General features: G+C 39.6%; 1 long non-coding RNA gene across 2 annotated transcripts; it reads right to left on the bottom strand.

Moving 5' to 3' along the window:
• Positions 1 to 6574: 6574 nt before the first annotated feature.
• Positions 6575 to 9800, bottom strand: LOC119795805. 2 transcript variants are annotated; one of them, XR_005282373.1, is made up of 7 exons: positions 9653 to 9757; positions 9482 to 9558; positions 9162 to 9253; positions 7800 to 7933; positions 7551 to 7694; positions 6835 to 6967; positions 6575 to 6737 (listed from the first exon to the last, which is right to left on the bottom strand). It is a non-coding gene; the product is annotated as an uncharacterized LOC119795805 (long non-coding RNA). The 2 variants fall into 2 exon arrangements; XR_005282372.1 differs by lacking the exon at positions 9482 to 9558 and having other exon boundaries at positions 9653 to 9800.
• Positions 9801 to 10851: the final 1051 nt, after the last annotated feature.

The raw sequence follows: 10851 nt of genomic DNA, 5'->3' as shown, positions 1-10851 counted from the left end.
CACAAAGTTTTCTAGTTTTCTGTTCTGGCCTGTTGGTCATGGGTTCTGATCGGTAGATCAATTTTTGCATGTTGGTTCAATGACCTGTTCCTGGTCTTGTCTGCAAAACTTCCTCTGAAGTTGTGTTGCTTTTTTCAGATGTATAAGTTTTTAAAAGAGCAATTTCTGTTTTTGTTGCAGTAGTTCAACTTTGGTCTTTGAAAGACTCAGGGCAAGTTGAAGCCCATATAAATTGTATGACACATCTTTTAGAACACTCTGTGGACATGGCTGGCTGTCAGATGAAGTAAGACTCCATGTTCTGGGAAGTTTATATTTTCACAAGGCAGTCCATCCAGAAATTTATGTTTTTTTTTTTTTTTTGTCAAACAGGTTATAGATGCATATTTGTACGTGACCCTTCAGAAGACCAAGGTACAACATGTTTTAAGGTTAAATTTAATCCACTCTTTGTAGTTTCACATATTTCTTTGAAATTATATTACATTTCAGATACCTGTATACAGAATGGATGCAGTAATTGCATCTTCTGTATTTCATCTTGGGCAATATCGGGCTGTTCAAAAGGTAATTATTCACTTTTAAATCATCTTAAGAGAATGAATGCAAATTAATCTTATTATTTGCAATTTCAAAAGATGGTTTTACCTGAAGCCTCCATTTGGATGTGCCCTGTAAATGTGGGAGGTCACTGGCTTTTGGTGGTATGTAAAATTTATTTATTTAACTTTATTTACACGTGAATATGTCTATATGTCACAATCGGATGTTCCCTGGGCAGCATGGGAGGGTGACAGAGGTTGTCTGTCTGTCTGTCTGTCTGTCTTATCTATCTTCCAAACATTCCAACAGATTGTCGTGATGAATCACCAAGAGCTAGTAGTTATAGACCCTATGGGGAACGAAACAATGTATGACAGAAAGCTTCTCCGTAACTGGAGGTGATCTGATTCATGTCTTTATCATTCATTCATTATGTATTTTGTTATTGTTACAATGTCCTATAATTAAATATTTCTGCAAATGCACAGAAACTTCCTAAAAGCAAAAGGTGCTGGCCGGAGAAGCTGGAGTGTCCGCCATATGCCGCATATGCTGCAGAAGGACTCCAGCAGTTGTGGGGTCTTGGTTTTGAAGGTACAAAGAACAGATGGAATGTTTTGAAATCCATGGAATTATTACATTAAAAGGCATAATTTTTTCAGTTTGCAGAAATATATGTTTAAATGGGAGGGCTGCAGGCAGTGCAAACAGGACCCAAAGACATATCCCAAGCCAGACTGCACATCGCTACCACACTGTATCAACATCGAGGTGAAAGAACAATTACAAAGAAGTCTTGTTTTCCAGTTTGCTGGCTGGATGTTCAGAGATTTATAGCTTTGGACAGCTATGATTCTAAGAATTTTTTGGTCAGAACACATGAAATTTTATTAATGTTGGGTATTAAGAACCAGTTCCACTGTTCTGGGAACTGTGGAAGTCTGTGTGAAATCTGTTGATCTGTTTTGTTAATATTCTAACAATCAAAAACACAAGATGGCTTAGGAGCATATCAACGAATTTTTCATTCCAAACGGAACAAATTTTCCCTTAGGCTATACCGGAACAGTCCAAAGCATTAAAAAAATCCAAAGATATATGACATACTAAATTGCAGTATTTTCTGTTATGTACTAGTATAACATGATGGCTTGTCAACAGAATATAAAGAGGTAGTACTTGACTATGTTTGGTAAAGTACACTCTAAATGCCTTTATTTGTTCCCAGACAAGGTGGAAGAGTGCTGTGTGGAATGCAATATGCTTCACTGTAATGCTTCAGAGAACATCATTGACATGGTAAACAACTAAACTGTACAACTTAACGCTTCAAACACATTACACTTGCTTACTCATAACTGTTTTCTTTTTCTGTCCACTTCACAGATACAGTGTGACTGCTGCTCAAGGTGGACACACAAAGAATGTGCCACAGACATGGGTGACATGTTCAAATGTAAAAAGTGTAACTTAAATTAAACAGTTTTACCCCACCAGTGACAGTGTGGATTATTAAAAATACAGAAGTAAAATGTTCTACAATAAATATAGTACATCATACAACTGATGTCATTGGTATTAATCAGGAAGTCATACAGTGGCTAATAACAAAGTGTATGGCAATCAGACAGGTTAAGGGATGCATCAGGAAGTCATACAGTGGCTAATAACAAAGTGTATGGCAATCAGACAGGTTAAGGGATGCATCAGGAAGTCATACAGTGGCTAATAACAAAGTGTATGGCAATCAGACAGGTTAAGGGATGCATCAGAAGGTCATATAGTGGCTAATAACAAAGTGTATGGCAATCAGACAGGTTAAGGGATGCATCAGGAAGTCATACAGTGTCTAATAACAAAGTGTATGGCAATCAGACAGGTTAAGGGATGCATCAGGAAGTCATACAGTGGCTAATAACAAAGTGTATGGCAATCAGACAGGTTAAGGGATGCATCAGAAGGTCATATAGTGGCTAATAACAAAGTGTATGGCAATCAGACAGGTTAAGGGATGCATCAGGAAGTCATACAGTGGCTAATAACAAAGTGTATGGCAATCAGACAGGTTAAGGGATGCATCAGGAAGTCATACAGTGGCTAATAACAAAGTGTATGGCAATCAGACAGGTTAAGGGATGCATCAGGAAGTCATACAGTGGCTAATAACAAAGTGTATGGCAATCAGACAGGTTAAGGGATGCATCAGAAGGTCATATAGTGGCTAATAACAAAGTGTATGGCAATCAGACAGGTTAAGGGATGCATCAGGAAGTCATACAGTGGCTAATAACAAAGTGTATGGCAATCAGACAGGTTAAGGGATGCATCAGGAAGTCATACAGTGGCTAATAACAAAGTGTATGGCAATCAGACAGGTTAAGGGATGCATCAGGAAGTCATACAGTGGCTAATAACAAAGTGTATGGCAATCAGACAGGTTAAGGGATGCATCAGGAAGTCATACAGTGGCTAATAACAAAGTGTATGGCAATCAGACAGGTTAAGGGATGCATCAGGAAGTCATACAGTGGCTAATAACAAAGTGTATGGCAATCAGACAGGTTAAGGGATGCATCAGGAAGTCTTATAGTGGCTAATAAAGTGTTATTACATTAGCAGCTTTATGACGATCTAACACCGTTTTAATAAAGATGATTAAATATAAAATATGGTGAAATTGCCGTTGTTCTGTCAGATAGCCATACGCTGTCAGGATAGCACACATGCAGTCAGTACTCATGCCCGCGCATGCGCATTAAGAAGTCAGATCGTCAGTGGAGTTGTCAGTTCAGCATACGCAACAAGTTATGACGAAAATAAGTCATTAAATTGTTTATAATATGACATAATATGATAACTAGATAAATATACATGCGTTGTCATGGTTTCAAAGTGTATTTAAAGCAGGTCTGGCTGCAGCTGCAGTCAATTACAACACAGGCCCGTGTAAAACTCATGAACCTACTTAACCGCTAAGTCAGGATGCCATATAACTGTTAATAACAAAGTGTATGATGATCTACGTCATGATTCTATGTTGCTGATTAAATAAAATCATATGGTAATGACAACGTATACATGTCTGAGCTAAGCGTATGACTATCTGACAACGTATGCTGATCTGACAGATATAGCCATCAGTTTGTCATACGCGTATGACGATCTGACAACGCATGGCTATCTGACAGAACACCGGTGTTAGGTGGGCAAAGAACTCTTAACAGCTTTATTTAAGAACTCGTTCAGCAAACAGTAACATCAGATCTTCTCTTCTTCTATATCACTTCTTCTACTCCTCTTTTTTTATTCTCTACTCGTACACCACCTAGTGGTAGACACAACATTCCCCCCTTACTTGAAAAGCTTGCATGTACCCGTGTAGGATAACACTAAATATTAACCTCATTTAACAGTTTTTATGTAATTGGTATAACTTTAGCTGAAATCAAAGTAGGTGGTTACTTAACTAAGCAACAAAACGAATCAAATATATTCAGCAACCCTGTACTTTAACATTTGGAGTTACTAAGAAACAGAATTACCAATGTAACCATTGAGAAATAAAATCCAAGTATTTGAACATTTTGTACCATGAGAATTAGTCCACCTGTACCCAAAACATGTAACACACTCATTTATGTATCCATTTACTTTTTTTTTAGCCTGTTTGAAAGTCCTTGAGCCACACTGGTTGAGCAGCAGTTCTAACACTTTTCCTTTGAACCAATAGGTCACTTTCCTCTGGTTCTGTTGTTTTACATGGAATACCTGCAGAGTATCGTGAAAGTCTGGCAGCATTCCACCTTTTATTGTCACTGAGTACATACGTACTTTCTCCAATCTGCTTTTCAACACACAGCGGTGGAGTAAATCTAGATGAGCCTTTGCGAACATGATGGGGTCTTTTTACCCTCACCATATCTCCAGGTTTGAATGTTGGTGTCTTGGCTCCACGGCGCTTGTCAGTGTATTGTTTAGACTTTTCTTGTTTCTGTTTAACTGTTTCTCGTACTGTAGTGCCAATCCTGCTTTTTTTCTGAATCTGGAAAGACAGTCACTTTTGTTTTCATCCTCCTGTTGTGCAGTAGTTCTGATGGAGATACTCCAGTTGTGTTATGTGGTGTTGCTCTGTAGTTCTGTAAGAAATCAGTCACTGTGGTTTTCCAGTCTTTCTGCATGTGTTCCGCGGTTAGTATTGTCTCCTTAAGAACTCTGTTCCATCTTTCAACAGCACCATTGCACTGTGGATGGTACACACTTGTACGAAGATGAGATATTCCCCTCTCTTTGAGAAAATCTGCAAAAGAGCTGGAAAGAAACTGTGGCCCATTATCAGTGACTATGTAATCAGGGTTCCCCTCTCTGCTGAAAATAGAGCGCAGGAATGTGATAACAACATCAGTCGTTACAGCATGAGCAAATGCTACTTCTGGCCATTTACTGTAATAGTCCACTAATGTTATAGCGAATCTACATGAAGAAGCAGCAGTTTCGAAGGGACCCACAATGTCCAGAGCAACTTTCTCCCATGGTCTGTTCGGCAGTTCAATAGGTTGTAGAGGAGCAGGAGCAGTCTGAGCAGATTTGTCGTTCATTTGGCACGTCGTACATGTAGAAATAACTGACTGAACCATCTTGTCCATCTGGGGCCACCAGTAGAGATCACGAAGTCTTTGTTTTGTGCGTACAACGCCTTGATGTGTTTCATGTGCCAGGTGAATGACAGTAGCACGTAAAGAAACAGGAACAATGTATCGATGTTCACCTCTCATGACCAGATCCTGAGATGCAGAAAGCTCATTCCTGATGTGGAAGTATGGCATTAAGACAGGGTCCACATCCTTCTTACATTTTGGCCAGCCTTTCTCTATCTGTCCACGGAGAAGTGTGAGTTCAGGGCATTGAGAGGAAGCAGAAGTGAACTCAGCAACAGACAGAGCTGACACCACGGCTGCAACCATGTCAGGTTCATCAATAAGGATGGAGTCCATAGGAAGTGGTAGCCGTGACAAACAGTCTGCAGCCTGATTTTGTGATCCAGGCCTGTACTCCATATCATAGGTGAAGCACAGCAAACGCGCAGACCAGCGTGCGACCCTCATCCCAGCACGCCCAATGCCTTTAGTAGCAAGTAGTGTCGTCAGTGCTTGATGATCAGTCCTTAGCGTGAAACGTCGGCCCCAGAGATAAGACCTCCACTTTTCCACGGCCCACACACAAGCAGGAGCCTCCTTTTCAACTGTGGAGTATTTCCGTTCTGCAGAGGTCAGCATACGAGATGCAAATGCTACAGTTCGTTCAACATCATCTGGGTGTATTTGGGTCAACACACCACCCAGGCCATAATCTGAAGCGTCTGTGGTGACAATGGTTGGGAGGGATGGGTCAAAAAGAGCCAGAACCGGACTGTTCAGTAAAAGATCCTTTAAGTCCCTAAAGCTTTGATCAGCCCTTTCAGTCCATACGAAACCAGAGTCAGCAGTTTCTCTTAGCACAGCCCGCATTGGTTCCACTAATGTGGCAAAATTACACTGTAAAAAAAAATCCGTTGTTTTTACGGTAAAAAACTGGCAGCTGTGGTTGCCAGAATAATCCCGTAGAAAATACAACAAAACTGTTAACAACATTACGGAACAACTTGTACATTTTACTGGGATTTAATGTACAATAAATTATGACAAAATGTACATTTTGCAGTTATTCAATGTACAATAAGCAGTTTTAGGACGTGAAATTTACAAGTTGTTTTGTAATGTTGTTTACATTTGTACTGTATTTTTAACGGGGTTATTCTGGCAACCACAGCTGCCAGTTTTTTTCCGTAAAAACAACATTTCTTTTTAAAGATGTTTACATTTGTACTGTATTTTTAACAAAATCATTCTGGAAAAACAACAGGATATATATATATATTACAGTCTTACTATCTACATTGCTTCAAATTACTTCTAAATGAAAAGTCAGGCTGTAACAAACCACTCGTCAGACAATATACAATTCACAATAATGCAAATTTATTGTTGAAAAAATAATGAGAAAGAGATCATTAGTGTGTGTGTGTGTGTGTGTGTGTGGTCGCACTTGTGTTTGTGAGAGAGAGGGATTGTGAGTGAATAAATGTGAACCTTGTTAATATAGAGCCACGAAAAAAGGTGATATAGGTGTTCATCGGCTCCATCACTTTGAAGGAACACCTAGGGGAATAGAGAAGAGAAACAAACAATAATCTCCACTAGTTTCATTAGCAAAGTCAGCAATAATCAAAGATAACAGTAGCACTAGCACACACACCTTTTTAAACAGCTCGCCATTCATGGAGAGCTTGAGAATCACGGTAAAGGCTTGATTAACATGCAACTGCATTGCTTCTAGAAGAACATCTAGAGAAACATATGGGTGTTCACTGTCGCGGTGACTTGAACAACTAATGGAATAGAGAAGAGAAAGAAATACATAATCTCCATTAGTTTCATTAGTAAAGTCAGTCAATAATCAAGGACAACATTAGCATTAGCACACGTACACTGAACACGTGGGAATTATGTTCAATGCATCCAGAAAGTATTCACACCCCTCTCAATGTTTCACAATTTGTTGCATTGCAGTCATCTCCTTCAGTCAAATAAGTTTATTTTTTTCTCCTTGATCTAGACTCAGTGATCCATAATGACAGCTAGGGTGTGAATACTTATGCCCATGTGGATATTTCAGTTTTTTTAACGATTTGCCAAAACTTCAACAATTCTGTATTTTGCTGTCATTATGGGGCACGGATCCTAGATCAGGGAGAAAAAATAAACTTATTTGACTGAAGGACATGACTGCAATGCAACAAATGCTGAAACATTGAGAGGGGTGTGAATACTCTCTGGATGCATTGAACATAATTCCCACGTGTTCATTCATAGTTTTGATGCCTTCAACGAGAATCTACAATGGAAATAGACATGGTAATAAAGGAAACATTGATTGAGAAGGTGTGTCCAAACTTTTGGCCTGTACTGTACCTTTTCAAACAGCTCGCCATTCATGGTTGAAAAGGTCATGAACCAAGTTACAGAAGCTTAGATTAACATGCAACTGCATTGCTTCTAGAAGAACATCTAGAGAAACATATGGGTGTTCACTGTTGCAGTCACTTGAAGGAACAACTAATGGAATAGAGAAGAGAAAGAAATACATAATCTCCATTAGTTTCATTAGTAAAGTCAGTCAATAATCAAGGACAGCAGTAGCATTAGCACTAGCACACATACCTTTTTAAATAGCTTGCCATTCATGGTCTGAGAAGTCCTGAATCAAAGTAAGGACTCTTGGATTCACATGGAGCCATTTTGTTTTTGTTTGTTCCACTTTCGTCCCCTTCTCCGGATTAATAGAGAAGAAACATCTAGGTTAACAGAAGAGAGAAGAAACACATATACCACTATAAATGATACAACCATCTCAACCAGTCAAATCAGTACAAAGGAAAAGACAAAAAAGGTGAGAATATGGGTTACAGTTTTCCATTAATTAAAGTTTAACTGGTAGGCGGGGAGCTAAGGGGCCAACCGTGTACCCCCCACATAATGCAACTTTAAAAATATATATATATTATTAAAGGTCTCATCATGCTTAACATGAATCAGAATGTTTACATTGAAAATTTTGCACTACATGTTTCAGGTAGTCAGTGTATTTCCAAACATTGCAAATTGCATTGCATCTTCCCCTAGTTCATGGAGAGTCATGTTCCTGTAATACGTTTCCATTGCATTTTCAATGTACGGAAATACATTGACTACCTGAAACATGTAGTGCAACCCAAAATGTTCAGTGTTAACATTCTGATTCATGCTCAGCATGGTCAGACTTTGGTCACCAATTTAGGTAACATTTTAACATGTCAGTAACCCCAGGCTCACACCGACTCCGGTCTTACCGTTGCGGTGCGGTGGGTGCGGCGCCGCAGTGATTCCAAGTCATTAAAAAGACGTAAACCTCTCTCACCGGCTGCTGAGCTGTCCGGCTGCGGTTACCGAGACACTCCGGCGCTGCAGAAAATTCCGCAAGAAAGCTATCCTTGCGGCGTGCCGGAGCCCTCCGCAACAAGCTCTCGCAAAAATCCTTTATTTGGGCCGTGTTATCGCGTGAAGTTACGTGAACTCAAGTGAACTTCTGTTAAATCTCCGGACCTGTTGCCGGAGCCGCAGAGCCGCACCGCACCGTAGTCAAAAGGGCGGTGTGAGAGGGGGTGTGCGGGAGTTGCGGTCTCCGTCGGCTCGGTAACTGCACCGGAGCCAGTGTGAGCAAGGGGTGACTCGTAGCTCAAGTGTAAAAACAAGTGTGTGTACTATATGTATGCAAATGAAAAAAAAAACATCTGAAAAAAACTGAAACAATTAAGAGATAGAGGTCAGTGTGTGAATGAGAGAGCATGTGTTCAGTCTTTGGAAGGCAGGTGTGTGTGTGTGTGTGAGAGTGTTCATGTGAATGTGTGAGTGAGTGTGTGAGAGAATGAGTGGGGGTATTTGAAATTAACAGCTGAGACAAAAACAATTACAGATGATGCATGAACATAATTTAAATTAGAAATGAAGAAATTTGGGATATATTTGTGAGTGAGGGTAACTTACCACATACAACAATGGTGGGAGTCAAGGGCACTCTGTTCATGTCCACTTCTCTAGCCAGGCAAGTGTCCTCCACATAATGGAACATCACAACCCTACAATGCAACACAGAACCTTTTAACGTGTGCAATGTTCTCCCGCAAAAATGACAATGAATCATGTCGTGGGGAGCTTGAAACAGGCTAAATAGCTATTAGCTGCTAGCAGCCAGTAGCAACGTGAAGTTCGCCTATCAGCCAGTGAAATCAATAAAAACGCGCCGTTTTGTTTCACAAAATTGTCTTTTGATTTAACCTGATGCTAGAACCAGAGACATTACTTACTGAATCATGGCGTGGGGAGCTTGAAACAGGCAAAATAGCTATTAGCTGCTAGCAGCCAGTAGCAATGTGAAGTTCGCCTATCAGCCATTGAAATCTATAAAAACGCGCTGTTTTGTTTCACAAAATTGTCTTTTGACTTAACCTGATGCTAGAACCAGAGACATTACTTACTCAAACTTGGTGTCTGTTAAGTGCCACTGCCACAGAGCCGAACACGCACGTGTTACCAACCTAGCTAGTAGCCACTGCGTGGGACGCTGACGCTGATGCGCAAATACAGCCTGTGAATGGGCGGAGCTAACATTGAACCAAAATAATTTGATATTCTCCTGCAAAGAACAAAGTATTTGTAAAATAAACTAACCTACATAGCAGGAATAAACAGAAAATAGAATTGTTTACTTACCAATGATTGGTTCCATGAAAAATTCCAATATATGTAGAGCAGCGAATCAATTCAATAAGTCCTCTTCCAGATGGCCATGGTTTGATTCAGCTGTGTTTTCCATTCAAATATCATGGATAGGCATCCCGTGTTAACTAGACCTACATAAAGCTTCCCTTTCCTAATTTATTCAAAAAAAAAAAGTATTGTCTTTTCAACACATTAACAGTTTTATTTGGTTTAGAGTTTTACGAAATGGTAAACAAAATTAGGTTAGGGATCAGTCGAAGCGCAGCCCAAAGACCCCTTATGATGAGTACCATTAATGGACTCAGTGCTCTCTGACTGTGGGATTCCAGAGGTAGCTGATTGGTAACGGCAGTCCAAGCGACAAGCGGCTCGGGCGGTTGCCGAGGCAACAACTCGTTTTATGAAATGTGCCAAAGGGCCTAGGCCACTGACTTTTATTTAACAGGGCAATGATGTAATTTTAACTGTATGACTTTTTTTTGACATTACAGTTAATTTGTGTTTAAATTACATTAATTTGCTAATTATACAAAAAATTCTGATCTATTCAACATATTCTTACTGTAAAATGAACAGTTTTATTTGGTTAGGAGTTTTACAGTTTATCATTGTAAATTCCGTAAAAATTCAAAAAATATCCACTGGACTTGGTTTTCAAGATTTGAAGACGTTTCGCCACCTCTCCAGGAAGCTTTCTCAATTCAGGTTCAGGAGAAAGCTTCCTGGAGAGGTGGCGAAACGTCTTCAAATCTTGAAAACCAAGTCCAGTGGATATTTTTTGAATTTTTACGGAATGACTATGACCTGGATGACTGAGAACCTTCATCAGCATCATTGTAAATTACACAATGCTTCATTGTTTTTGCATCTACAGTTTTTTTTTTGTATGATTTTACGGAAATTTTTTAATTCTAGGATATTATTTTACAGTGTAGGGGTAACTTCCCTGTTTGTC

This window comes from Cyprinodon tularosa, unplaced genomic scaffold (genome assembly GCF_016077235.1).
Source record: "Cyprinodon tularosa strain WSP-4 unplaced genomic scaffold, ASM1607723v1 ctg523, whole genome shotgun sequence".
Classification (NCBI taxonomy): domain Eukaryota; kingdom Metazoa; phylum Chordata; class Actinopteri; order Cyprinodontiformes; family Cyprinodontidae; genus Cyprinodon; species Cyprinodon tularosa.
The sequence above is the reverse complement of the archived record's forward strand: the minus strand, read 5'-3'. Positions and strand labels throughout refer to the sequence as shown.